Here is a 25,304-nt window from a genome sequence, read left to right as displayed (position 1 = left end):
TGGAATTAGAGTTAGGGTTGGAATTAAGGTTAAGACTAGGGTTAGGGGTGTGTTGGGGTTAGGGTTGTGGTTAGGGTTGGGATTAGGGTTAGGGGTGTGTTGGGGTTAGTGTTTGAGTTAGAATTGAGGGGTTTCCACTGATTAGGCACATCAGGGGTCTCCAAACGCGACATGGCGCCACCATTGATTCCAGCCCATCTTGCGTTGAAAAAGTCAAATGGTGCTCTCTCCCTTCCGAGCCCGGACGTGTGCCCAAACAGTTGTTTACCCCCACACATGGGGTACCAGCATACTCAGGAGAAACTGGACAACAATTTCTCCTGTAACTCTTGGGAAAATAAAAAATTGCAGGCTAAAAAATTATTTTTCAGGAAAGAAAAATGATTTTTTATTTTCACGGCTCTGCGTTATAAACTTCTGTGAAGCACTTGGGGGATCAAAGTGCTCACCACACATCTAGATAAGTTCCATTGGGGGTCTAGTTTCCAAAATGTGGTCACTTGTGGGGGGTTTCTACTGTTTAGGCACATCAGGGGCTCTGCAAATGCAACGTGACGCCCGCAGAGCATTCCATCAAAGTCTGCATTTCAAAATGTCACTACTTCACTTCCAAGCCCCGGCATGTGCACAAACAGTGGTTTACGCCCACATATTGGGTATCAGCGTACTCAGGAGAAACTGGACAACAAAGTTTGGGGTCAAATTTCTCCTTTTACCCTTGGGAAAATAAAAAATTCTGGGCTAAAATATTATTTTTGAGGAAAGAAAATGTATTTATTATTTTCACGGCTCTGCGTTATAAACTTTTGTGAAGCACTTGGGGGTTCAAAGTGCTCACTACACATCTAGATTAGTTCCTTGGGAGGTCTAGTTTCCAAAATGGGGTCACTTGTGGGGGAGCTCCAATGTTTAGGCACACAGGGGCTCTCCAAACGCAACATGGTGTCCTCTAATGATTGGAGCTAATTTTCCATTCAAAAAGCCAAATGGCGTGCCTTCCCTTCCGAGCCCTGCCGTGCACCCAAACAGTGGTTTACCCCCACATATTGGGTATCAGCGTACTCAGGACAAACTGGACAACAACACTTGGGGACTAATTTCTCCTGTCACCCTTGGGAAAATAAAAAATTCTGGGCTAAAAAATCATTTTTTAGGAAAGAAGAATTATTTTTTATTTTCACGGCTCTGCGTTATAAACTTCTGTGAAGCACCTGGAGGTTTAAAGTGCTCACTATGCATCGAGATAAGTTCCTTGGGGCGTATTGTTTCCAAAATGGGGTCATTTGTGGGGGAGCTCTAATGTTTAGGCACACAGGGGCTCTCCAAACGCAACATGGTGTCCGCTAAAGATTGGAGCCAATTTTTCATTCAAAAAGTCAAATGGCACTTCTTCCCTTCCAAGCCCTGCCGTGCGCCCAATCAGTGGTTTACCCCCACATGTGAGGTATCACTGTACTCACAACAAATTGGAAAACAATTTTCGTGGTCCAGTTTCTCATTTTACCCTTGGGAAAATACAAAATTGTTGCTAAAAGTTTATTTTTGTGACTAAAAAGTTAAATGTTCATTTTTTCCTTCCATGTTGCTTCTGCTGCTGTGAAACACCTGAAGTGTTAATAAACTTCTTAAATGTGGTTTTGAGCACCTTGAGGGGTGCAATTTTTAGAATTATGTCACTTTTGGGTATTTTCAGCCATTTAGAACCCTGAAACTGACTTCAAATGTGAGGTGGTCCCTAAAAAATGGTTTTGTAAATTTTGTTGTAAAAATGAGAAATCACTGGTCAAATTTTAACCCTTATAACATCCTAGCAAAAAAAAATTTTGTTTCCAGAATTGAGCTGATGTAAGGTAGACATGTGTGAAATGTTATTTATTAACTATTTTGTGTCACATAACTCTCTGGTTTAACAGAATAAAAATTCAAAATGTGAAAATTGCAAAATTTTCAAAATTTTCGCCAAATTTCAATTTTTTTCACAAATAAACGCAGAAATTATCGACCTAAATTTACCACTATCATGAAGCCCAATATGTCATGAAAAAAAGTCTCAGAATCGCTAGGATTCGTTGAAGCGTTGCTGAGTTATTACCTCATAAAGGGACACTGGTCAGAATTGCAAAAAATGGCCAGGTCATTAAGGTCAAAACAGCCTGGGTCTTGAAGGGGTTAAGTTTCCGGTCTTGACGCTTTGATGTCTTCCTTGGTCTACTAGTGTGTTTGTCTTTAACAACCTTCCCATGTTGTTTGTATTTGGTCCAGATTTTAGACACAGCTGACTGTGTACAACCAACATCTTTTGCAACATTGTGTGGTGATTTACCCTCTTTTAAGAGTTTGATAATCCTCTCCTTTGTTTCAATTGACATCTCTCGTGTTGGAGCCATGATTCATGTCAGTCCACTTGGTGCAACAGCTCTCCAAGGTGTGATCACTCCTTTTTAGATGCAGACTAACGAGCAGATCTAATATGATGCAGGTGTTATTTTTTTATATGAAAATTTTCAGGGTGATTCCATAATTTTTTCCTCAAAATTGAGTGACTCCATAATTTTTCCCCTATGCTTGGTTAAAAAAAGTAACCATTACAGATTACCACATTTTTTGTTCTTGATTTCTTTCAGTGTTTCTTAAAGCCAGAAAGTTGACATTTGAAATTACTTTAGTTTTGTGTCATGTCTGTGATCTGATTTTTTTTCTACAAATTAAACAAGTGAATGAACATCCTCCAAGGCCGCTGATGCCATAATTTTTGCAGGGGTTGTATGTAAAGCAATATGCACCTGCCCCATGGACTACATTGGTAAGACCACAAGAGAATTAAAGGTGAGGGTGGGTGAGCATTTGGGTGATGTCAGGAACAAGCGGGACATACCAATTACACGCCATATGAATAACATCCATGGCAGACACCTGAGCAAGATCACCTTCTGCATGATAGAACTCATTAGGCCAAAATATAGAGGAGGAGATTTGGATAAGATCCCCAGTTACAACTTGTGAGGTGTGTAGAATCAGATCTCATTGCCAATAGAACCCTATTGGAGTCACTTATATGCCAGGGCCCAGCTCCTGGAATAAATTGTGAGCTTCTATGTGTCCGGATGTAGACGCGGAGTCCACCGCTTGTCACAACTGCGTACCGGAGTGCCGGACTCCGGTACGCAGTTGTGGCAATGAGATCTGATTCTACACACCTCACAAGTTGTAACTGAGGAAGGTCTGACGGACCGAAATGTTTTGTTGTTGATACTACATAATAAATTGTCCAGCATTCCACATTGAAGTTGAGTGCCGGGTTTTTATACTTATAAGCTGTGGGACAAGGCTGCTGGAAGATTATAAATGTGAAACGTCTGTCTTAGTGATTGGTGTGATCTAGGCAGTTGGAGTGGTCAGTGGTTAGTCTTTTGGGAACTCCCATGATGTCCGGGACCTATGGTCCAGCAAGGATTAGAAGCGTAATCCTGTAATTTCGCTTAAGGAAGGCGAAAGAGGAAAGGGAACAGTGGGGAACTACTAGACCAGCAATCCAGAATACTGCAGGAATGGAGATCATGGGACCAGATGATGTGTTAGTACAGAAGTTCAGGGACAGCTTGGAAAGTGGAACATTTGTGACTTGTGAGGACTGTTGGACAGTGTCTGTAATGAAGCTGAAGTAATTAAGTAAAGTTCTGTTGAAAATGAATCTGGACTTTGAGAGTAATTGCGTGTTGCTGAAACAATTCGGGACTTTGCAGTCTGAGGAGAGTGCTGACCCACAGGTGGGTGAAATACATTGCAAACAGCACACCAGAGAAAGAACAGGTTATTAATGCAATAATCAAGAAAAACCACACCGGCACTACACTCAACTGTACCACACGAGCTGCAGGCACCTACGCAGGTGGTGTGTGTACACCTGCTGACACTTAATAAATACCAATATTCCCAATATAGGATGCCGCACTAAAAGAAGATACAACTATTTGTGACTGAAACATGAATCATGAAAACGGTGAATAATTAGTTGTATTACCTTGCAACTGTAACTGGCTTATCCACCGTAAGAAAAGTGAGCTGTTGCTGCAACCGTACTGTTCGCACTGTTGAGAGGAGAAGCGGTGTTTTGCAGACCACAAAAGCAAGTGAGCGTCCTCCCGATCTGCTGAGTCCCCTGCGCCCACGCTGCTGGATGTGCCGGCAAGCAGCCCCGGCCGATGGCGCAGCCGCACAGTCGCGTGGTGTGCGGGGTGCATGGCTAAAGCGGTGATGTCACCTGTCCAACTGACGGACACTAGCAAGGGGCCAATCCCGATGCGTTTCGAGGGAACCGTCCCTCTTTCTCCCTCTTTTTTTTGAGCATGCATACCTAGAATCATACAGGAAGCAGTTGCGTTCCCTGCTGTGGAACGCATGTCTCTATCTGGAGGGCGTCGACCTAATACCATCCAGTAGATGCGAGAGGAAGTGACGTTATGGTGCTTTCGCATGTGCATTCCACATGGCGGAACGGATATTATACACAACACCCTGTGTGACTACATCCAGAATATCAGGTGAGGTAGGAAATTACATGACTGGTATTCACAGGACATCACTGGATACTATTGCGCTCCAGTCTGGAACGGACACCAGCACAGATAAGAAATGCAAATGTTATTTTTACTAGAATTGGGGGACAGTGGACCCATCGAAGCAAACTGACGATCTTTTGGTGGGAGGAGTCTATTATGATGATTTTATCCAATGGTAGTTATTTAAATCCACCTGCTATGACCTTCGGGCATGCTACTTTTCTATCATGGCATCCTGTATCCTCGGCACCGCCAATATCAATCAGGCCTCCTGATGAACCGTGACAGTGGGGAAATGTGTCGGGGCGCATCCTGTCTATAATAAGTTTGCTTTATGTTATACCTATTTGAAACTAAATGTATATGGTGAATCTAATCCCTGAGTATATTATCATATTATAGGCCAGGGCAAATATATGTTTAACAAGAGGATATTTACAGAGGAGATGTCATAGGGATGGATGGTTAATGTGTTTTTGAACAGTCATCACTAATATATCTATAATAATCTGTAATAATTAGTGATGAGCGAGCACTAAAATGCTTGTGTGCTCATTGCTCGGGTTGAGCAAATTGGAATACTTGGGTACTCGACCTGAGCAACGAGCCCAATGTGGGAAACTATGGGAAACCCAAGTATTATTACCGTGATCCCCCTGGGGTCCTTTTAAGGTCTAAAAACATCTGGAGATTATGGAAACACTGCTTAAATGACACAGGAACATCATGGGGATCCCCCCTGGAAGCATTTCTGACTCCTAGGTCACAGCTGTAAGCAATGTTGTCAGAGTTTCACGCCATTTTTACAGGTGCGCCAAAAAACATACAAAAACAGAACAAAAATGGATTTTGCTGAGAAATATGTTAAGGTACATCCTTTCCAGGGTAATGCCTTGTATAAAAGGCAAAATAATTAACCCCAGACCAAATTTTCCTCCACCACTTGGGCTATGTTCACACGCAGCATTTTTCATGCATTTTTCAAATTTAACATTGCTTTCAACCAATACAAATGCATTCACTGGGAAATGTCATTGTAACATTTAACAACTCTTGCTGGCCATGTGGTGTGTGACACATAAGGAGACACATCTTGTTTCATTTATGAAGGAGGGACTCTTAAAGTCATAAAGCCTATGATCAGGCTGCATTAATATTCTTAAAGGGCCATTATTAAACAGTGGGTCTCCTATGCTGTTATTGCCTATGCAGTGAGTGGCTGGGCTGACAAGAATTACAACGCACCCCATTACCCCTTTCACGAGAGGTACAGGAGGGTCTCCTGAAAAAATGTTGCATTGAATGCAAGACTTGCCCTGCTATCAAGTCATATGCACCCAATAAGTTCTTGAACCCAGATACTGGATGGCCACAGGAAAGCCCACTTCACAGTCTTCAGTTGGTCCTGCCATACAGTTTCCTTATGCATAGAAGGCAAGTGCCGCCTTGACCCATATTTGTACGCATCTCAAACCCCTTGGAAGAAAAATGGAGGAGGGACTCCTAAAAACAATGTCCCATTACAAAGGAGCAGGTCTCCTACACTCGTAATGTCCATACACTAAGTATACACAAACATACAAACATTTCCCAGGGGGGTACAATTTTTAAACAAATTTTTATGGGGATCATAGACACCCTTGCCAAAAAATTGACTGGCTGTAGCAGCACTGAACACGTTAACCCTGGTGATCTAGTGGCAGTGGATGATAAGATGTGGAAGAAGGCCTCTTAAAAACTAGGCCCAATTTAAAGGAGCGGGTCTCCTAGACTTGAAATTCCAATACACTAATTGTAAGAGCTGACAAACATTTCCCCATGGGGAGTACATTTTTTAAAATTTTTTTATGGGGATCATGGACACCCTTGCCAAAAAACTGACTGGCTGTAGCAGCACGGAACACGTTAACCCTGGTGATCTAGTGGCGGAGAATGAGGAGACATAATAATGATCTATCATATTGAAATCAAACAAATGAATAAAGGCTGTGAATCCACCTATGAAAGAAAATAACAAAAGGGAGGGACGGACACCGGTTCATAGATATGAAGCCAGAATGTGTCCAACGAGATATGTTTCTCCCTAGTAACAGCTCAGAGACAGGGATATAAATAAAAATATAATATAATAGTTTTTCAATATGTTTATATTGAAGAGGTATACACTAGGTTATAAGAGGATTGTCCAGAGATAGAAAAAAATGGAAAATATAGGAATAAATGGGAAGAATATACATACATCTCATTTTTATGACATTTCCCCATGGGGGAGTAACATTTGTTTCTGTTTCAAATTATTAACAGGCATCATAAAAACACCCGTGCTAAAAATTGGACTGGCTGTAGCAGCACCGAAAACGTTAACCCTGGTGATCTAGTGGCTAAGAATGAGGAGACATTGATGAATGACTCATAAAAAATAGGCCCAATGTGAAGGAACGGGGCTCCTAGACTTGTAATGCCGATACACAAAGTGCATGGGTTGACAAACATTTCGCCATGGGGGTACATTTTTTTTAAAATATTTTATGGGCATCATAGACTCCCTTGCCCAAAATTGGACTGGCTGTAGCAGCACAAAACATATTAACCCTGGTGATCTAGTGGCGGAGAATGAGGAGACATTAAAATGATAAATCATAGTGAATTCAAACAAATGAATAAAGGATGTGAATCCACCTATAAAAGAAAAAAAAAAAAGGGAGGGGCGAACACAGTCTCATAGATATGAAGCCAGAATGTGTCCAATGAGATATGTTGGTCCCTAGCAACAGCCCAGAAACAGGGATATAAATAAAAATATAATATAATGGTATTTACATTTTTTATATTGGAGAGGTATACACTAGGTCATAAGAGCAGGGCCGGTCCGAACATATAGGCAAACTAGGTGGCCGCCTAGGGCGCCGACCCTAAGGGGGCGCCAGAGAAAAAATAGAAAAAATTATAAAAAATCTTTTCAAAAGGCAAAAGGTGCATGGAGCGGAGCTGAATGTGTATGAGGTGTATGGAGCGGAGCCGTGTGTGTATGAGGTGTACAGAGTGGAGCCGTGTGTATGAGGTGTACGGAGCGGAGTCGTGTGTGTATGAGGTGTATGGAGCGGAGCTAAATGTGTACGAGGTGTACGGAGCGGAGCCGCGTGTGTACGAGGTGTATGGAGCGGAGCGCATGTGTACGTTGCGCAGCTGCGTGTGTAGGAGTAGCTATGTGTGGCCATTATATGGTACGAAGTATCATGTGCGGCCAATATACAGTATGGAGCATCATGTGTGGTCATTATACAGTATGGAGCATCATGTGTGGCCATTATACAGTATGGAGCATCATGTGTGGCCATTATACAGTATGGAGCATCATGTGTGGCCATTATACAGTATGGAGCATCATGTGTGGCCATTATACAGTATGGAGCACTGTGTGGCCATATTTTTTTGTTTATAATTATTCTTTAAGAAACAGTGTGATCAGCAGTGCTAAATGGGTGTGGTTGGAACGTGGATATGGGTGTGGCTAGTTATGAATGGGTGTGGTCAGAGGTGTGGCCTAAAATTTGCCAAGGCGCGCTTGGCGCGCCACAAATTTTGTCCCTCTTTCCCATCTTCAAAACTTGGGAGGTATGTTAAAAGTAGTAGGGGCACAACAAAATAGTTTCGCCTATGGCGCCGTAATCTCTCGGGCCGGCCCTGCATAAGAGAATGGTCCAGAGACAGGAAAAATGGAAAATATAACAATAAATGCTAAGAATATGTGTACATCTCATTTTTATCACATTTCACTCTTTGGGAGTAAAATTTGTTTTGGTTTCAAATTAGTAATGGGCATCATAAAAACATCTTGGCACCAAAATTGAGTGACTTTTGCATCACGGAATATGTTCATCCTGGTGTGTTCTACTAGTTGTGGATGATGACGATGAGGATAAGGAAGAAGATAACACCAAACAGACCAAATCAGGAAGCGGATGCCCATGTGTGGTTCTGAAGAGGTGCATGAGAATACACCTCCACAAAAATGACAATGTATTTGAGGTTATGTTTCGCTCTTTTCATTCAGTGGTGTACAAAAGTCTTGCCCAATCCAGCCCTTGTTAATTTTTATAAGATTCAGCCTGTCAGCATTGTCAGTTGACAGGTGGATTCTGCTCTGACAGAATTCTGGCAGGCCAGGACCAGCAAGGCGTGAGCCAATTCATGCCACGTGTCCAGCTTGGATACCCAATAATTAAAAAGCACAGAGGAATCCCGGAGGACGTTTGTATGATCTGCAAGGTACTCCCTTAGCATCTTCCCAAACATTGCACTTCTTGTGATAGCACCCCTTGCATCTGTGCTGGCATGATGAGAGGGTCTGAGAAAACTGTCCCAGAACTTTGCCATTGTTCACCTGCCTGAGCTGGATTGTACTCCTGTCTCTCACTTGGAGTCCTTGGTTGTAGAACAAACTCTGACGTTTGCTGCCAGCGTTCTCACAGACAGGTGTCTTTTAATATTTGAATTAAATAAATTGTTTTAAGGGATTATATTTTCACTTTAAATTAATTTTCCCAAGTCTGTATAAGACCCTGTTACACATTTCTGATAACCAGCCAATAGAAAGCTAACACCTCGGGGTTGGAGCCTGGAGCCCGCAGCTGTCAGAATTACCTTTGCTGGCTATCAGAAACAGAGGGGAACTCCAGCCATTTTTTAAATGTATTTTTTGCACAGGTGCCGGCTGAGGAATACTGTCATCATCCTCACCTGCTCTCGTTGATATAAGTGAGAGTAGGTGTAGGATGATGAGAGTAGTACTCTGATCAGCTGATGCCTGTTACCAGCGGTAACTTTTTTACCACTGGTCCCTCATCTGCCGGCTCACATGCTGTCATCTGAGCCCATGTTTCCCGCTCTCTCACATAGATGACAATGTGGGAAAGAATGGATGTTTGAGCCCCCACTCATCTGAATGGGGTCCGGGTTTGGGTTTGACTTCGGTTACATTAATGGTACCTGAACCAAAAATGTTTTAAATGTTTGGCTTAACGGCTGGACCTGAAAATTCACTGGTTTGCCTATCACTTATTCAGAATTATTTTCAGTGTGAAGAAATATGAAGTCCTGGTAGTGATGACATGGCCCCCACAGAGCTTTAATTTCAACATCATTGAGCCTGTGTGGGATTACATGAATAAAACAGAAGTATTTGCTCAAGTCTACATCCAAAGAAGATCTGTGTTTAGTTCTCCAAAATGTTCAGGAACAACCTCACTGCCAGGTTCTTCCAAAAACTGTTTGTAAGTCTAGCTAGAGGAACTGATGCTTTGATGCTGTTTTGACATCAATATGATTTAATTTAGATTTCTCATTTGTTCATTCACTTTGCATTTTGATCATTGATAAAAAGTAAAAGTTATTACTAGTGATGAGCGTATATAATCATTACTTGAGATTTCTCGAGCATTCTCGGGGGTCCTCCGAGTATTTTTTAGTGCACAGAGTTTTAGTTTTTCATGCCACAGCTGAATGATTTACATCTGTTAGCCAGCATAAGTACATGTGGGGATTCCCTAGCAACCAGGCAACCCCCACATGTACTTATACTGGCTATCAGATGTAAATCATTCAGCTGCGTCAAGAAAAACTAAATCTCTGAGCACTAAAAAATACTCGCAGGACGCCTGAGCATGCTCGAGCAATATCGAGTAACGAGTATATTCGCTCATCACTAATTATTACATCTATTCTTTACTTCCTTATTCTTACATTGCAGCATTTTCTCCACACCTGCTTATCAATTTGGCACAGCGCTATATCTAAAATAGCAGTGATAAAATGCAATATTACTTAGAGAAAAAAAAAAAGATAGAATGGATATATTGGCATATAACACTCCAGGTTTAATCTGCCAATTGAATGCAAATAAAATATATAATGATGTTGAATGTTTTCTTACTCAACAAAGCAGTAAAATGTAATCAAACATTTGTACACAGCCCAAAAATGGAAACAATTATGTCACTTTATCCCACAAAAATGAAGCCCTCAACAGCTCCAAAAATAAATAAGCAATAGGTGTTGACATATGACTGAACATTAGGCCGGTTTCACACGTCAGTGGCTCCGGACGTGTGGTGACAGTTTTCTCACGTACCGGAGACACTGACTCACGTAGACACATTAAAATCAATGTGTCTCTGCACATGTCAGCGTGTTTTCACGGACCGTGTGTCCATTTTAAAAAACAAAGAGACATGTCAGTGTTCGTGGGAGTGCACGGATCACACGGACCCATTAAAGTCAATGTGATGCTGTCCGTGTGCAGTCCGTGTGCCATGCAGGAGACAGCGCTACAGTAAGCGCTGTCCCCCCCAGCTTGTGGTGCTGAAGCCGCCATTCATTTCTTCTCTTCAGCAGCGTTCGCTGGAGAGAAGGAATGAAAAATCATTGTTTTTTTATTTTTTTTGCAGTTGAAATAAAGTTCCCGGTAACCAACCCCCTCCCACCCCCTCCCACCCCCTGTGCGCCTGCCCGCTGGAAATAAAACACTCACCCATAGGGGTGGAGCCGCATATTCATTACTGTAATGAGTGGTATCACGTGACCGCTCATACAGGACAAGCTGTGGCGCTGAGAGGAAGCATCGGGGAGCTGGGTGAGTATTTTATTTCCAGCGGGCGGGCGCACAGGGGGCGGGAGGGGGTTGGTTACCGGGAACTTTATTTCAACTGCAAAAAAAATAAAAAACAATGATTTTTCATTCCTTCTCTCCAGCGAACGCTGCTGGAGAGAAGAAATGATTGGCGGCTTCAGCACCCAAAGCAGGGGACAGCGCTTACTGTAGCGCTGTCTCCTGCCTGGTCCGTGTGGTACCCAGTCGGCACACGGGCGGCACACGCCTGCCGCATGTGTGCTACACTGATGTGCCACGTGAGCACACGGACACACGGACACGGATAACTCCAGTACCGATTTTTCCGGTACCGGTATTATCTGGACGTGTGAGACTGGCCTTATGGCTGTTTTTTTTCATTTGAAAGTGTTTTTATTGTACAACAATGGAAAAAAGATAAATTATAATAAAATTAAAACATGTATACAAACCAGATAACACATGTTTAACTGAGCACTTCTCATTAAGGCTGTTTTTAAAAAATGCTGGATCCTATTTGCCCTTTAAATTTTTTGTTTTTTTGGTTTGTTTCATAAACATTAGGTCAAGGACACATCAGAGAAAAGGTCATGGATCCCAGATCTAACACATTCAATTGAGCATAGCATGATCTGTTACCTATTTCAATGTTCTCCCTATCAAGTTTGGGTACACCTGAATTCTTCTATTGCCCATTTAATCGCCCAACAACTCCTTTTCCACAATAGTGCATTTTTTCTAATGGCAGTTACATTTTTTACTTTAGTATACCACAAAATACTCTTTCCTGCCCCTCATTTGTGACTTTCACATCCCTACAATTACATCAGTCAGTTTGTTTAATCTGGTGTTATTAACACTGGCTGGACACACAGGGCTTGCTTTAATTTTTGGAAAATCTTTTTCATTCTCATCATAACTGTATCTTCACCTTTTGTAAGGGCAGTTAAAGGGACAGCCATTCCTGCTATAAATCATACCTATATATCATATGTTGTAGCCAGATCACCCTAGGAGTATCCTTACTTACAAATCTGTTAGTGTCACCTGCCAGTAGCCATTTGTAAGATCTAATGTTGTGAAGTACTTTGCATCACCCAATATATAAATCAGTTCATCCACCAGAATTTGACAGTTTTTAGCTTCCTAAATTCATTGCTGAAGTGAATGCTTACATTACACTTTGGTAATAATACTAAAGGACTGCAGCAATTTTAGAATCATTCACACTTCCTGGGCAATCAATTTCTGCCTGACCTCAAGTTCCCTGAAAGGATTCTAGTTTACTCTGACTCCTGGATTTTTTATGAGATTATGTTTTATCATGTTTGTATGACCTGGGCACTCAGAAAATACATCCCTATTATTCGGTACAAGCTTCTTTACCTCTCGTACCTGAGCACAGAACATGTCTGAAATTTTCATCTCAGGGACACTAGAAATACAATCAAGTTTGCAAGTATTGTCGATCATTACCAGCACCTCAAGGTCCTTCCAGGATTTTAACATACTTAAGGCTCATTCAGATATTGAGTTTCATCTGTATTATTGATCAGTGTCATTAGAGTTTGATCAGTTTGTTGGTATTTAACATCAGAATATACATATGTGTTTATGTAATCTGTGTATACACATGCTTGTGTTTACACTGTATATACATATACAGTACAGAGCAAAAGTTTGGACGAACCTTCTCATGTACAGATTTTTCTGTTTTTTCATGACTATGAAAATTGTAAATTCACACTGAAAGCATCAAAACTATGAATTAACACATGTGGATTTATATACAGTACTTAACAAAAAAGTGTGAAACTACTGAAAATATGTCTTATATTCTATGTTCTTCAAAGTAGCCACCTTTTGCTTTGATGACTGCTTTGCACACTCTTGGCATTCTCTTGATGAGCTTCAAGAGGTAGTCACCGGAAATGGTTTTCACTTCACAGGTGTGCCCTGTTAGGTTTAATAAGTGGGATTTCTTGCCTTATAAATGGGGTTGGGACCATCAGTTGTGTTGAGTAGGGTTGAGCGACTTTCATTTTTTTAAGATCGAGTAGGGTTTTGGGAAACCCGATTTTGTCCAGAGTCGAGTCGAGTGCAGTCGGCCGATTATCGCTAAAAGTCGGGGATCGACCGAAACACGAAACCCAATGCAAGTCAATGGGGAAGCATAGTCGGCAGTGAGTGGAGGCCAGGAAAACACCTACAGTGCCCATTTTAATGCCAAAAACATCCATTCTTGTTTCTGAAGCTTGCCAATCTTAATTAACTGTATAATAATAGTTGGGCATAGGGAATTGGGGGAAAGTTGTGGGGGGAGTAGGGCTGGCTCAAGTTTTTCGTGGGCCCAGGAAATGCGGACTACGTCACGGCGGTGTTGCAGGGAAAGGTAAGTATTTAAAAGTTGCAAGTGCTGTGATCCTGAGCAAGCAGGGGGGGCCCACTCGTTCGCATTGCCACTGGCACAGGGCCCCTCAAAGTACGGCGGTGTGTTTGCATGGCGGGGGCGCCTCCCACCAGCAGCGACACTTTTGCGTACTCTGAGGGGCCCTGTGCCAGTGACGTCGCCAACGAGTATGCCCCCCCACCTGATGAAGGAACCTGCACTTTCATCTGCACCTTCCTCTTTGTCCCTGTGTAAGGTGGTATAACATGCGGGAAGGGGAACCTTACTTTCAGCAGGGACAGATTCTGGCTGTGTAGAGTACAAGGGGAATGTAGTGGTCTAGGTCAATGTACCAGCAGACTCATTTAGCAGTGGCTGGGCAATGGGCAGGATGAGGAGGAAACAGATATAGGGCCAAAGAATAAAGTAGGCTACATGCAGTTCAAAATTGGTAACAGGACTAAACAGGCGGCATTGCTTTGTTCAGTGGAGTAGCAAACCCAAGAGCAGCAGACACTGTTTCAAGGGCCTAACCACACTAGTAGGCCAAATGCAGTTTAATATCTGATAGTATAGGGCGAAAGCCAGAATGTGGAAGCTCAGCTTTGTTCAGTTGAGGACAACACCAGGGAGGGGCAGACACCTTTAGTAGGCCGGAAAAGCCTATTGCATTTTTTAAAATGGTAATTTGGAGCAGAAGGTTGAAGCTCAGCTTTATTTAGTTGAGGGCAACACCAGGGAGGGGCAGAAGCCGTTAGTAGGCCCTAACCACCATTTTTTTTTTTTTTAAAACCACTTAATGAGAGCCGGAAGGTTGAAGCTCAGCTTTATTTAGTTGAGGACAACACCAGGGAGGGGCAGAAGCCGTTAGTAGGCCCTAACCACCATTTTTTTTTTAAAACCACTTAATGAGAGCCGGAAGGTTGAAGCTCAGCTTTATTTAGTTGAGGACAACACCAGGGAGGGGCAGAAGCCGTTAGTAGGCCCTAACCACCATTTTTTTTTTAAAACCACTTAATGAGAGCCGGAAGGTTGAAGCTCAGCTTTATTTAGTTGAGGACAACACCAGGGAGGGGCAGAAGCCGTTAGTAGGCCCAAACCACCATTTTTTTTTTTTTTAAAACCACTTAATGAGAGCCGGAAGGTTGAAGCTCAGCTTTATTTAGTTGAGGACAACACCAGGGAGGGGCAGAAGCCGTTAGTAGGCCCTAACCACCATTTTTTTTTTTAAAACCACATAATGAGAGCCGGAAGGTTGAAGCTCAGCTTTATTTAGTTGAGGACAACACCAGGGAGGGGCAGAAGCCGTTAGTAGGCCCTAACCACCATTTTTTTTTTAAAACCACTTAATGAGAGCCGGAAGGTTGAAGCTCAGCTTTATTTAGTTGAGGACAACACCAGGGAGGGGCAGAAGCCGTTAGTAGGCCCTAACCACCATTTTTTTTTTTTTTAAAACCACTTAATGAGAGCCGGAAGGTTGAAGCTCAGCTTTATTTAGTTGAGGACAACACCAGGGAGGGGCAGAAGCCGTTAGTAGGCCCTAACCACCATTTTTTTTTTAAAACCACTTAATGAGAGCCGGAAGGTTGAAGCTCAGCTTTATTTAGTTGAGGACAACACCAGGGAGGGGCAGAAGCCGTTAGTAGGCCCTAACCACCATTTTTTTTTTTAAAACCACATAATGAGAGCCGGAAGGTTGAAGCTCAGCTTTATTTAGTTGAGGACAACACCAGGGAGGGGCAGAAGCCGTTAGTAGGCCCTAACCACCATTTTTTTTTTAAAACCACTTAATGAGAGCCGGAAGGTTGAAGCTCAGCTTTATTTAGTTGAGGACAACACCAGGGAGGGGCAGAAGCCGTTAGTAGGCCCTAACCACCATTTTTTTTTTTTAAACCACATAATGAGAGCCGGAAGGTTGAAGCTCAGCTTTATTTAGTTGAGGACAACACCAGGGAGGGGCAGAAGCCGTTAGTAGGCCCTAACCACCATTTTTTTTTTAAAACCACTTAATGAGAGCCGGAAGGTTGAAGCTCAGCTTTATTTAGTTGAGGACAACACCAGGGAGGGGCAGAAGCCGTTAGTAGGCCCTAACCACCATTTTTTTTTTTTAAACCATATAATGAGAGCCGGAAGGTTGAAGCTCAGCTTTATTTAGTTGAGGACAACACCAGGGAGGGGCAGAAGCCGTTAGTAGGCCCTAACCACCATTTTTTTTTTTAAAACCACATAATGAGAGCCGGAAGGTTGAAGCTCAGCTTTATTTAGTTGAGGGCAACACCAGGGAGGGGCAGAAGCCGTTAGTAGGCCCTAACCAAAGTTGAAGGCCAAATGCAGTTTAATTTCTGATACTATAGGCCGAAAGCCAGAAGGTGGAAGTTCCGATTTAGACAGTGGAGGACAATTTGAATTAGGGACTGCAGACAGACTTAGTAGGCTGTCCCCTGTGGACCATGCATCCACCACATTAACCCATTGCGCCGTAATGGACACGTAATCTTCCGTGGCCATGCCTACAGGTCCATGCGTCTGTTGTCAGGTGCACCTTTGTACTCACAGATTGCCAGAGTGCATGGACAATGCGGTCTTCTACATGCTGGTGGAGGGTTGGGATGGCTTTTCTCGCAAAAGAAGTGTCGACTGGTTAGCTTGTAGCGTGGTACAGCGTAGTCCATCATGGCCTTATTAATAGTAAATAAAATATATAACTAGGCTCTATGAACTTTTAAATAGGTTCCAGGGGTACACGGGCAGCATTGGTGTGGTCAGTGGAGGAGTATTGCAAGTAGGGGCTGCAGACAGGCTATCAAAGGCCTAAAATAACAAACAGTAGGCAGTCATGGCAGTTTTACATCGGTTACATGGATACACAGGCAGGCACTCCAGGCAGCATTGTGCTCAGTGGAGGAGTATTGCAAGTAGGGGCCGCAGACAGGCTATCAAAGGCCTAAAATAACAAACAGTAGGCAGTCATGGCAGTTTTACATCGGTTACATGGATACACAGGCAGGCACTCCAGGCAGCATTGTGGTCAGTGGAGGAGTATTGCAAGTAGGGGCCGCAGACAGGCTATCAAAGGCCTAAAATAACAAACAGTAGGCAGTCATGGCAGTTTTACATCGGTTACATGGATACACAGGCAGCTAGGTGGTGAGTGGAGGAGTATTTAAAGTAAGGACCGCAGACAGGCTATCAAAGGCCTAACATAACAAACAATAGGCTCATGGCAGTTTTACAGCGGTTACATGGATACACGGGCAGGCAGCTTGGTGGTGAGTGGAGGAGTATTTAAAGTATGGACCGCAGACAGGCTTCGAAGGCCTAACACAATAAAATGGGCTGGCTGTAGGCACTTTAAAATTGGTTCCAGGGGTACACGGGCAGCAGTGGTCTGGTCAGTGGAGGCCTAGTGGAAGTATGGACCGCAGACAGGCTTCGAAGGCCTAACACAATAAAATGGGCTGGCTGTAGGCACTTTAAAATTGGTTCCAGGGGTACACGGGCAGCAGTGGTCTGGTCAGTGGAGGCCTAGTGGAAGTATGGACCGCAGACAGGCTTCGAAGGCCTAACACAATAAAATGGGCTGACTGTAGGCACTTTAAAATTGGTTCCAGGGGTACACGGGCAGCAGTGGTCTGGTCAGTGGAGGACTAGTGGAAGTATGGACCGCAGACAGGCTTCGAAGGCCTAACACAATAAAATGGGCTGGCTGTAGGCACTTTAAAATTGGTTCCAGGGGTACACGGGCAGCAGTGGTCTGGTCAGTGGAGGACTAGTGGAAGGAGGGAGCGCAGAAAGGCTTCAAAGGCCTAACATAACAAACAATAGGCTCATGGCAGTTTTACAGCGGTTACATGGATACACGGGCAGGCAGCTTGGTGGTGGTGAGTGGAGGAGTATTTAAAGTAGGGACCGCAGACAGGCTATCAAAGGCCTAACATAAAAAAACAATAGGCTCATGGCAGTTTCACAGCGGTTACATGGATACACGGGCAGGCAGCTTGGTGGTGGTGAGTGGAGGAGTATTTAAAGTAGGGACCGCAGACAGGCTATCAAAGGCCTAACATAACAAACAATAGGCTCATGGCAGTTTTACAGCGGTTACATGGATACACGGGCAGGCAGCTTGGTGCTGAGTGGAGGAGTATTTAAAGTATGGACCGCAGACAGGCTTCGAAGGCCTAACACAATAAAATGGGCTGGCTGTAGGCACTTTAAAATTGGTTCCAGGGGTACACGGGCAGCAGTGGTCTGGTCAGTGGAGGCCTAGTGGAAGTATGGACCGCAGACAGGCTTCGAAGGCCTAACACAATAAAATGGGCTGGCTGTAGGCACTTTAAAATTGGTTCCAGGGGTACACGGGCAGCAGTGGTCTGGTCAGTGGAGGCCTAGTGGAAGTATGGACCGCAGACAGGCTTCGAAGGCCTAACACAATAAAATGGGCTGGCTGTAGGCACTTTAAAATTGGTTCCAGGGGTACACGGGCAGCAGTGGTCTGGTCAGTGGAGGACTAGTGGAAGTATGGACCGCAGACAGGCTTCGAAGGCCTAACACAATAAAATGGGCTGGCTGTAGGCACTTTAAAATTGGTTCCAGGGGTACACGGGCAGCAGTGGTCTGGTCAGTGGAGGCCTAGTGGAAGGAGGGACCGCAGACAGGCTTCGAAGGCCTAACACAATAAAATGGGCTGGCTGTAGGCACTTTAAAATTGGTTCCAGGGGTACACGGGCAGCAGTGGTCTGGTCAGTGGAGGACTAGTGGAAGGAGGGAGCGCAGAAAGGCTTCAAAGGCCTAAAATAACAAACAATAGGCTCATGGCAGTTTTACAGCGGTTACATGGATACACGGGCAGGCAGCTTGGTGGTCAGTGGAGGAGTAGGGACCGCAGACAGGCTATCAAAGGCCTAAAATAACAAACAATAGGCTCATGGCAGTTTTACAGCGGTTACATGGATACACGGGCAGGCAGCTTGGTGCTGAGTGGAGGAGTAGTGCAAGGAGTGTCTGTCCCAGTACTCCCAAAATATAAATAGATGTTAATGTCTCGCAAAACAACCAAAACAAAAAAAAAGATGGCATACTTAGGTACAGGGGTGGGCTCATCTGCTGTGTTTCTGACATAGTAATTTGGCAGTAACTATTTAATGGTGCCAATATAGGACACAGACACAGACTACTTTAAGTTGCATCATAGATGTCTACAAATTTGTATTGTCAGTGCCAGACATTGAATGATGTCAGCGAATAGACTAAAGATTGGTGGAGCTGTGCGACATAATTTTGCACGTAGTAGAGCCCAGTTTGAGCTGGGGTAGGGGGGAACTCTCTTGAGGCCGGCGGGACCGCCCCAGGGCCACTCATGTTACAACGGTGTGTCTGACGTTGGGTGCGCACCACCACCGCCAGAGACACTACATTGTACTATGAGGGACCCAGTAGCAATGCCGTCAACCAAAAGCGAGCACACCCACCTCTTCAGACAAACAGCAGTCTCACGGGTGCTTGCGCCAAGTCGCGATACCACGGCCCCGTGTGGGGAGTTTGGCCATTTAGGGAGGTGTAAACATGTCGTATGCTGTACAATCTGCAGCAGCAAATTAGACATTAGAAAAGTAATTCACAGGCAAGAGCTTTTCATAGGAAAGCTAGGTGTCGGCCGGGCAAGGTGGGGCAAAAGATTTTGAAATCCAGTTGTGGTTCATTTTAATGAATGTTAGATCGTCAACATTTTGGGTAGCCAGACGAGTCCTTTTTTCGGTTAATATTGACCCTGCAGCACTGAATACTCTTTCTGATAGGACACTTGCTGCCGGGCAAGCAAGCTCCTGCAATGCATATTCTGCCAATTCTGGCCAGGTGTCTAATTTGGAGGCCCAGTAATCAAATGGGAATGACGGTTGAGGGAGAACATCGATAAGGGATGAAAAATAGTTAGTAACCATACTGGACAAATGTTGTCTCCTGTCACTTTCAATTGATGCAGCAGTACCTGTCCTGTCTGCGGTCATAGCAAAATCACTCCACAACCTGGTCAGAAAACCCCTCTGTCCAACGCCACTTCTGATGTGTGCACCCCTAACACTCCTAGTCTGCTGCCCCCTGGAGCTCGTGTGAGAACGATCACGTGCGCTGTGTGCTGGGAATGCCTGAAGCAAACGGTCAACAAGAGTTGATTGTTTGGTTGCTAATATTAGTTCCAAGTTCTCATGTGGCATAATATTTTGCAATTTGCCTTTATAGCGTGGATCAAGGAGGCAGGCCAACCAGTAATCGTCATCGTTCATCATTTTCGTAATGCGTGTGTCCCTTTGTAGGATACGTAAGGCATAATCCGCCATGTGGGCCAAAGTTCCACTTGTCAAATCTCCGGTTGTGATTGGTTGAGGGGCAGTTGCAGGCAAATCTACGTCACTTGTGTCCCTCAAAAAACCAGAACCCGGCCGTGACACGCAACCAATTTCCTGTGCCCCCGTGAAAGTTTCCGCATTAAAAATATACTCATCCCCATCATCCTCCTCGTCCTCCACCTCCTCTTCGCCCGCTACCTCGTCCTGTACACTGCCCTGACCAGACAATGGCTGACTGTCATCAAGGCTTCCCTCTTCCTCTGGTGCAGACGCCTGCTCCTTTATGTGCGTCAAACTTTGCATCAGCAGACGCATTAGGGGGATGCTCATGCTTATTACGGCGTTGTCTGCACTAACCAGCCGTGTGCATTCCTCAAAACACTGAAGGACTTGACACATGTCTTGTATCTTCGACCACTGCACACCTGACAACTCCATGTCTGCCATCCTACTGCCTGCCCGTGTATCCTCCCACAAATAAATAACAGCACGCCTCTGTTCGCACAGTCTCTGAAGCATGTGCAGTGTTGAGTTCCACCTTGTTGCAACGTCTATGATTAGGCGATGCTGGGGAAGGTTCAAAGACCGCTGATAGGTCTGCATACGGCTGGCGTGTACAGGCGAACGTCGGATATGTGAGCAAAGTGCACGCACTTTGAGGAGCAGGTCGGAGAACCCAGGATAAGTTTTCAATAAGCACTGCACCACCAGGTTTAAGGTGTGAGCCAGGCAAGGAATGTGTTTCAGTTGGGAAAGGGAGATGGCAGCCATGAAATTCCTTCCGTTATCACTCACTACCTTGCCTGCCTCAAGATCTACTGTGCCCAGCCACGACTGCGTTTCTTGTTGCAAGAACTCGGACAGAACTTCCGCGGTGTGTCTGTTGTCGCCCAAACACTTCATAGCCAATACAGCCTGCTGACGCTTGGCAGTAGCTGGCCCATAATGGGACAACTGGTGTGCAACAGTGTCATCTGCCGATGGAGTGGTTGGCCGACTGCGTTCTGTGGAAGAGCTGTAGCTTCTGCAGGAGGACGAGGAGGAGGAGGAGGGGGTGCGAACGCCTACAGCCAACTGTTTCCTAGACCGTGGGCTAGGCACAACTGTCCCTAAATTGATGTCGCCTGTGGACCCTGCATCCACCACATTCACCCAGTGTGCCGTGATGGACACATAACGTCCCTGGCCATGCCTACTGGTCCATGCATCTGTAGTCAGGTGCACCTTTGTACTCACAGATTGCCTGAGTGCATGGACGATGCGCTGTTTAACATGCTGGTGCAGGGCTGGGATGGCTTTTCTGGAAAAAAAGTGTCGACTGGGTAGCTCGTATCGTGGTTCAGCGTACTCCATCAGGGCTTTGAAAGCTTCGCTTTCAACTAACCGGTAGGGCATCATCTCTAACGAGATTAGTCTAGCTATGTGGGCGTTAAAACCCTGTGTACGCGGATGCGAGGATAAGTACTTCCTTTTTCTAACCAGAGTCTCATGTAGGGTGAGCTGGACTGGAGAGCTGTAGATCGTGGAACTTTCGGGTGTGCCGGTGGACATGGCAGACTGAGAGACGGTTGGAGACGGTATTGTTTCCGCCGGTGCCCTACATGCAATATTTCCTCCTACAAAACTGGTGATTCCCTGACCCTGACTGCTTTTGGCTGGCAAAGAAACCTGCACAGATACTGCCGGTGGTGCGGAAAATGGTGGCCTTACAGTGACGGAAGGGATGTTGCGTTGCTGACTAGCTTCATTGGCCGAGGGTGCTACAACCTTGAGGGACGTTTGGTAGTTAGTCCAGGCTTGAGAATGCATGGTGGTTAAGTGTCTATGCATGCAACTAGTATTTAGACTTTTCAGATTCTGACCTCTGCTTAAGCTAGTTGAACATTTTTGACAGATGACTTTGCGCTGATCAGTTGGATGTTGTTTAAAAAAATGCCAGACTGCACTCTTCCTAGACTCTGATCCCTTTTCAGGGATTGCAGACTGAGCTTTAACCGGATGGCAACGCTGTGCTCCAACAGGTTTTGGCTTTGACACGCGTTTTGGTCCAGATACGGGCCCGGCAGATGGAACCTGTTGCGATGTTGATGCCTGCTGCGGCCCCTCCTCCACCTCCGCTTCTGAACTACTGCCGCCTGCACCCTGTTCCCCCAATGGCTGCCAATCGGGGTCAATAACTGGGTCATCTATTACCTCCTCTTCGAGCTCGTGTGCAACTTCGTCTGTGTCACTGTGTCGGTCGGTGGTATAGCGTTCGTGGCGGGGCAACATAGTCTCATCAGGGTCTGATTGTGGATCTGTACCCTGAGAGGGCAATGTGGTGGTCTGAGTCAAAGGAGCAGCATAGTACTCTGGCTGTGGCTGTGCATCAGTGCACTCCATGTCAGAATATACTTGTAATGGGCATGGCCTGTTAAATGTTTCACTTTCTAAGCCAGGGACGGTATGTGTAAAGAGCTCCATGGAGTGACCCGTTGTGTCGCCTGCTGCATCCTTCTCTCTTGTTGTAGTTTTTGCTGAGGAGGACAAGGAAGCGACTTGTCCCTGACCGTGAACATCCACAAGCGACGCGCTGCTTTTACATTTACCAGTTTCGGAAGAGGAGGCAAAAGAGCTAGAGGCTGAGTCTGCAATGTAAGCCAAAACTTGCTGTTGCTGCTCCGCCTTTAAAAGCGGTTTTCCTACTCCCAGAAAAGAGAGCGTTCGAGGCCTTGTGTAGCCTGACGACGAAACTGGCTCCACAGCTCCAGACTTAGGTGGAATATTTTTATCCCCACGACCACCTGATGCTCCACTACCACTACCATCATTACCAGCTGACAATGAACGCCCACGACGACCTCTTGCACCAGACTTCCTCATTGTTTTAAAATCTTAACCAAAGTAACTTTATTTGTTGCTATCAAACAACTTACACGGTGAGCTATAACTTCAGTATGATTTCAATATCCCTTAACAGGTTGGTGAGACCACAAGGAAAATCAGGCACAATGTTACACACTCTGTTTTCTGTGGCACAAAATCACAGAGATGACACACACGCAGGACTGTCACTCAAGCACTAATGTCAATATTAATCTCCCACCTAATTTATTTATTTTTTTTTCTCAGGGAGACTTTAGAAACCAAATAATATTAAAAAAAAAAAAAAAAAGGCTTTCTATGGCCCACAATTAGAGAGAGAGAGGTGGCACAACCAGGAGTCAAGACTGGCGCACAAGCTGAAAGGGCAATATTACTCTCCCACTGTTTTTTATGTTTTTTTTGTTTTTTTCAGGGAGACTTTAGAAACCAAATAATATTAAAAAAACCAAAAAAAAAAAAGGCTTTCTATGGCCCACTGAATGAGAGGGAGAGAGGTGGCACACCCAGGAGTCAAGACTGGCACACAAGCTGAAAGGGCAATATTACTCTCCCACTGTTTTTTTATGTATTTTTTGTTTTTTCAGGGAGACTTTAGAAACCCAATAATATTTTAAAAAAAAAAAAAGGCTTTCTATGGCCCACAATTAGAGAGAGAGAGGTGGCACAACCAGGAGTCAAGACTGGCGCACAAGCTGAAAGGGCAATATTACTCTCCCACTGTTTTTTATGTTTTTTTTGTTTTTTTCAGGGAGACTTTAGAAACCAAATAATATTAAAAAAACCAAAAAAAAAAAAGGCTTTCTATGGCCCACTGAATGAGAGGGAGAGAGGTGGCACACCCAGGAGTCAAGACTGGCACACAAGCTGAAAGGGCAATATTACTCTCCCACTGTTTTTTTATGTATTTTTTGTTTTTTTCAGGGAGACTTTAGAAACCCAATAATATTTAAAAAAAAAAATAAATAGGCTTTCTATGGCCCACTGAATGAGAGGGAGAGAGGTGGCACACCCAGGAGTCAAGACTGGCACACAAGCTGAAAGGGCAATATTACTCTCCCACTGTTTTTTTAGGTTTTTTTTGTTTTTTCAGGGAGACTTTAGAAACCCAATAATATTTAAAAAAAAAAATAAATAGGCTTTCTATGGCCCACTGAATGAAAGGGAGAGAGGTGGCACACCCAGGAGTCAAGACTGGCACACAAGCTGAAAGGGCAATATTACTCTCCCACTGTTTTTTTATGTATTTTTTGTTTTTTTCAGGGAGACTTTAGAAACCCAATAATATTTAAAAAAAAAAATAAATAGGCTTTCTATGGCCCACTGAATGAGAGGGAGAGAGGTGGCACACCCAGGAGTCAAGACTGGCACACAAGCTGAAAGGGCAATATTACTCTCCCACTGTTTTTTTAGGTTTTTTTTTTTTTTTCAGGGAGAATTAGAAACCAAATAATATTAAAAAAAAAAAAAATAGGCTTTCTATGGCCCACTGAATGAAAGGGAGAGAGGTGGCACACCCAGGAGTCAAGACTGGCACACAAGCTGAAAGGGCAATATTACTCTCCCACTGTTTTTTTATGTATTTTTTGTTTTTTCAGGGAGACTTTAGAAACCCAATAATATTTAAAAAAAAAAATAAATAGGCTTTCTATGGCCCACTGAATGAGAGGGAGAGAGGTGGCACACCCAGGAGTCAAGACTGGCACACAAGCTGAAAGGGCAATATTACTCTCCCACTGTTTTTTTAGGTTTTTTTTGTTTTTTCAGGGAGACTTTAGAAACCCAATAATATTTAAAAAAAAAAATAAATAGGCTTTCTATGGCCCACTGAATGAAAGGGAGAGAGGTGGCACACCCAGGAGTCAAGACTGGCACACAAGCTGAAAGGGCAATATTACTCTCCCACTGTTTTTTTATGTATTTTTTGTTTTTTTCAGGGAGACTTTAGAAACCCAATAATATTTTTAAAAAAAAATAAATAGGCTTTCTATGGCCCACTGAATGAGAGGGAGAGAGGTGGCACACCCAGGAGTCAAGACTGGCACACAAGCTGAAAGGGCAATATTACTCTCCCACTGTTTTTTTAGGTTTTTTTTTTTTTTTCAGGGAGAATTAGAAACCAAATAATATTAAAAAAAAAAAATAGGCTTTCTATGGCCCACTGAATGAAAGGGAGAGAGGTGGCACACCCAGGAGTCAAGACTGGCACACAAGCTGAAAGGGCAATATTACTCTCCCACTGTTTTTTTATGTATTTTTTGTTTTTTCAGGGAGACTTTAGAAACCCAATAATATTTAAAAAAAAAAATAAATAGGCTTTCTATGGCCCACTGAATGAGAGGGAGAGAGGTGGCACACCCAGGAGTCAAGACTGGCACACAAGCTGAAAGGGCAATATTACTCTCCCACTGTTTTTTTAGGTTTTTTTTTTTTTTCAGGGAGACTTTAGAAACCAAATAATATTAAAAAAAAAAAAAAAAAAAAAAAAATAGGCTTGCTATAGCCCACTGAATGAGAGATAG

The sequence above is a fragment of the Ranitomeya variabilis genome, chromosome 1, assembly GCF_051348905.1.
Source record: "Ranitomeya variabilis isolate aRanVar5 chromosome 1, aRanVar5.hap1, whole genome shotgun sequence".
Classification (NCBI taxonomy): Eukaryota; Metazoa; Chordata; class Amphibia; order Anura; family Dendrobatidae; genus Ranitomeya; species Ranitomeya variabilis.
The sequence above is the reverse complement of the archived record's forward strand: the minus strand, read 5'-3'. Positions refer to the sequence as shown.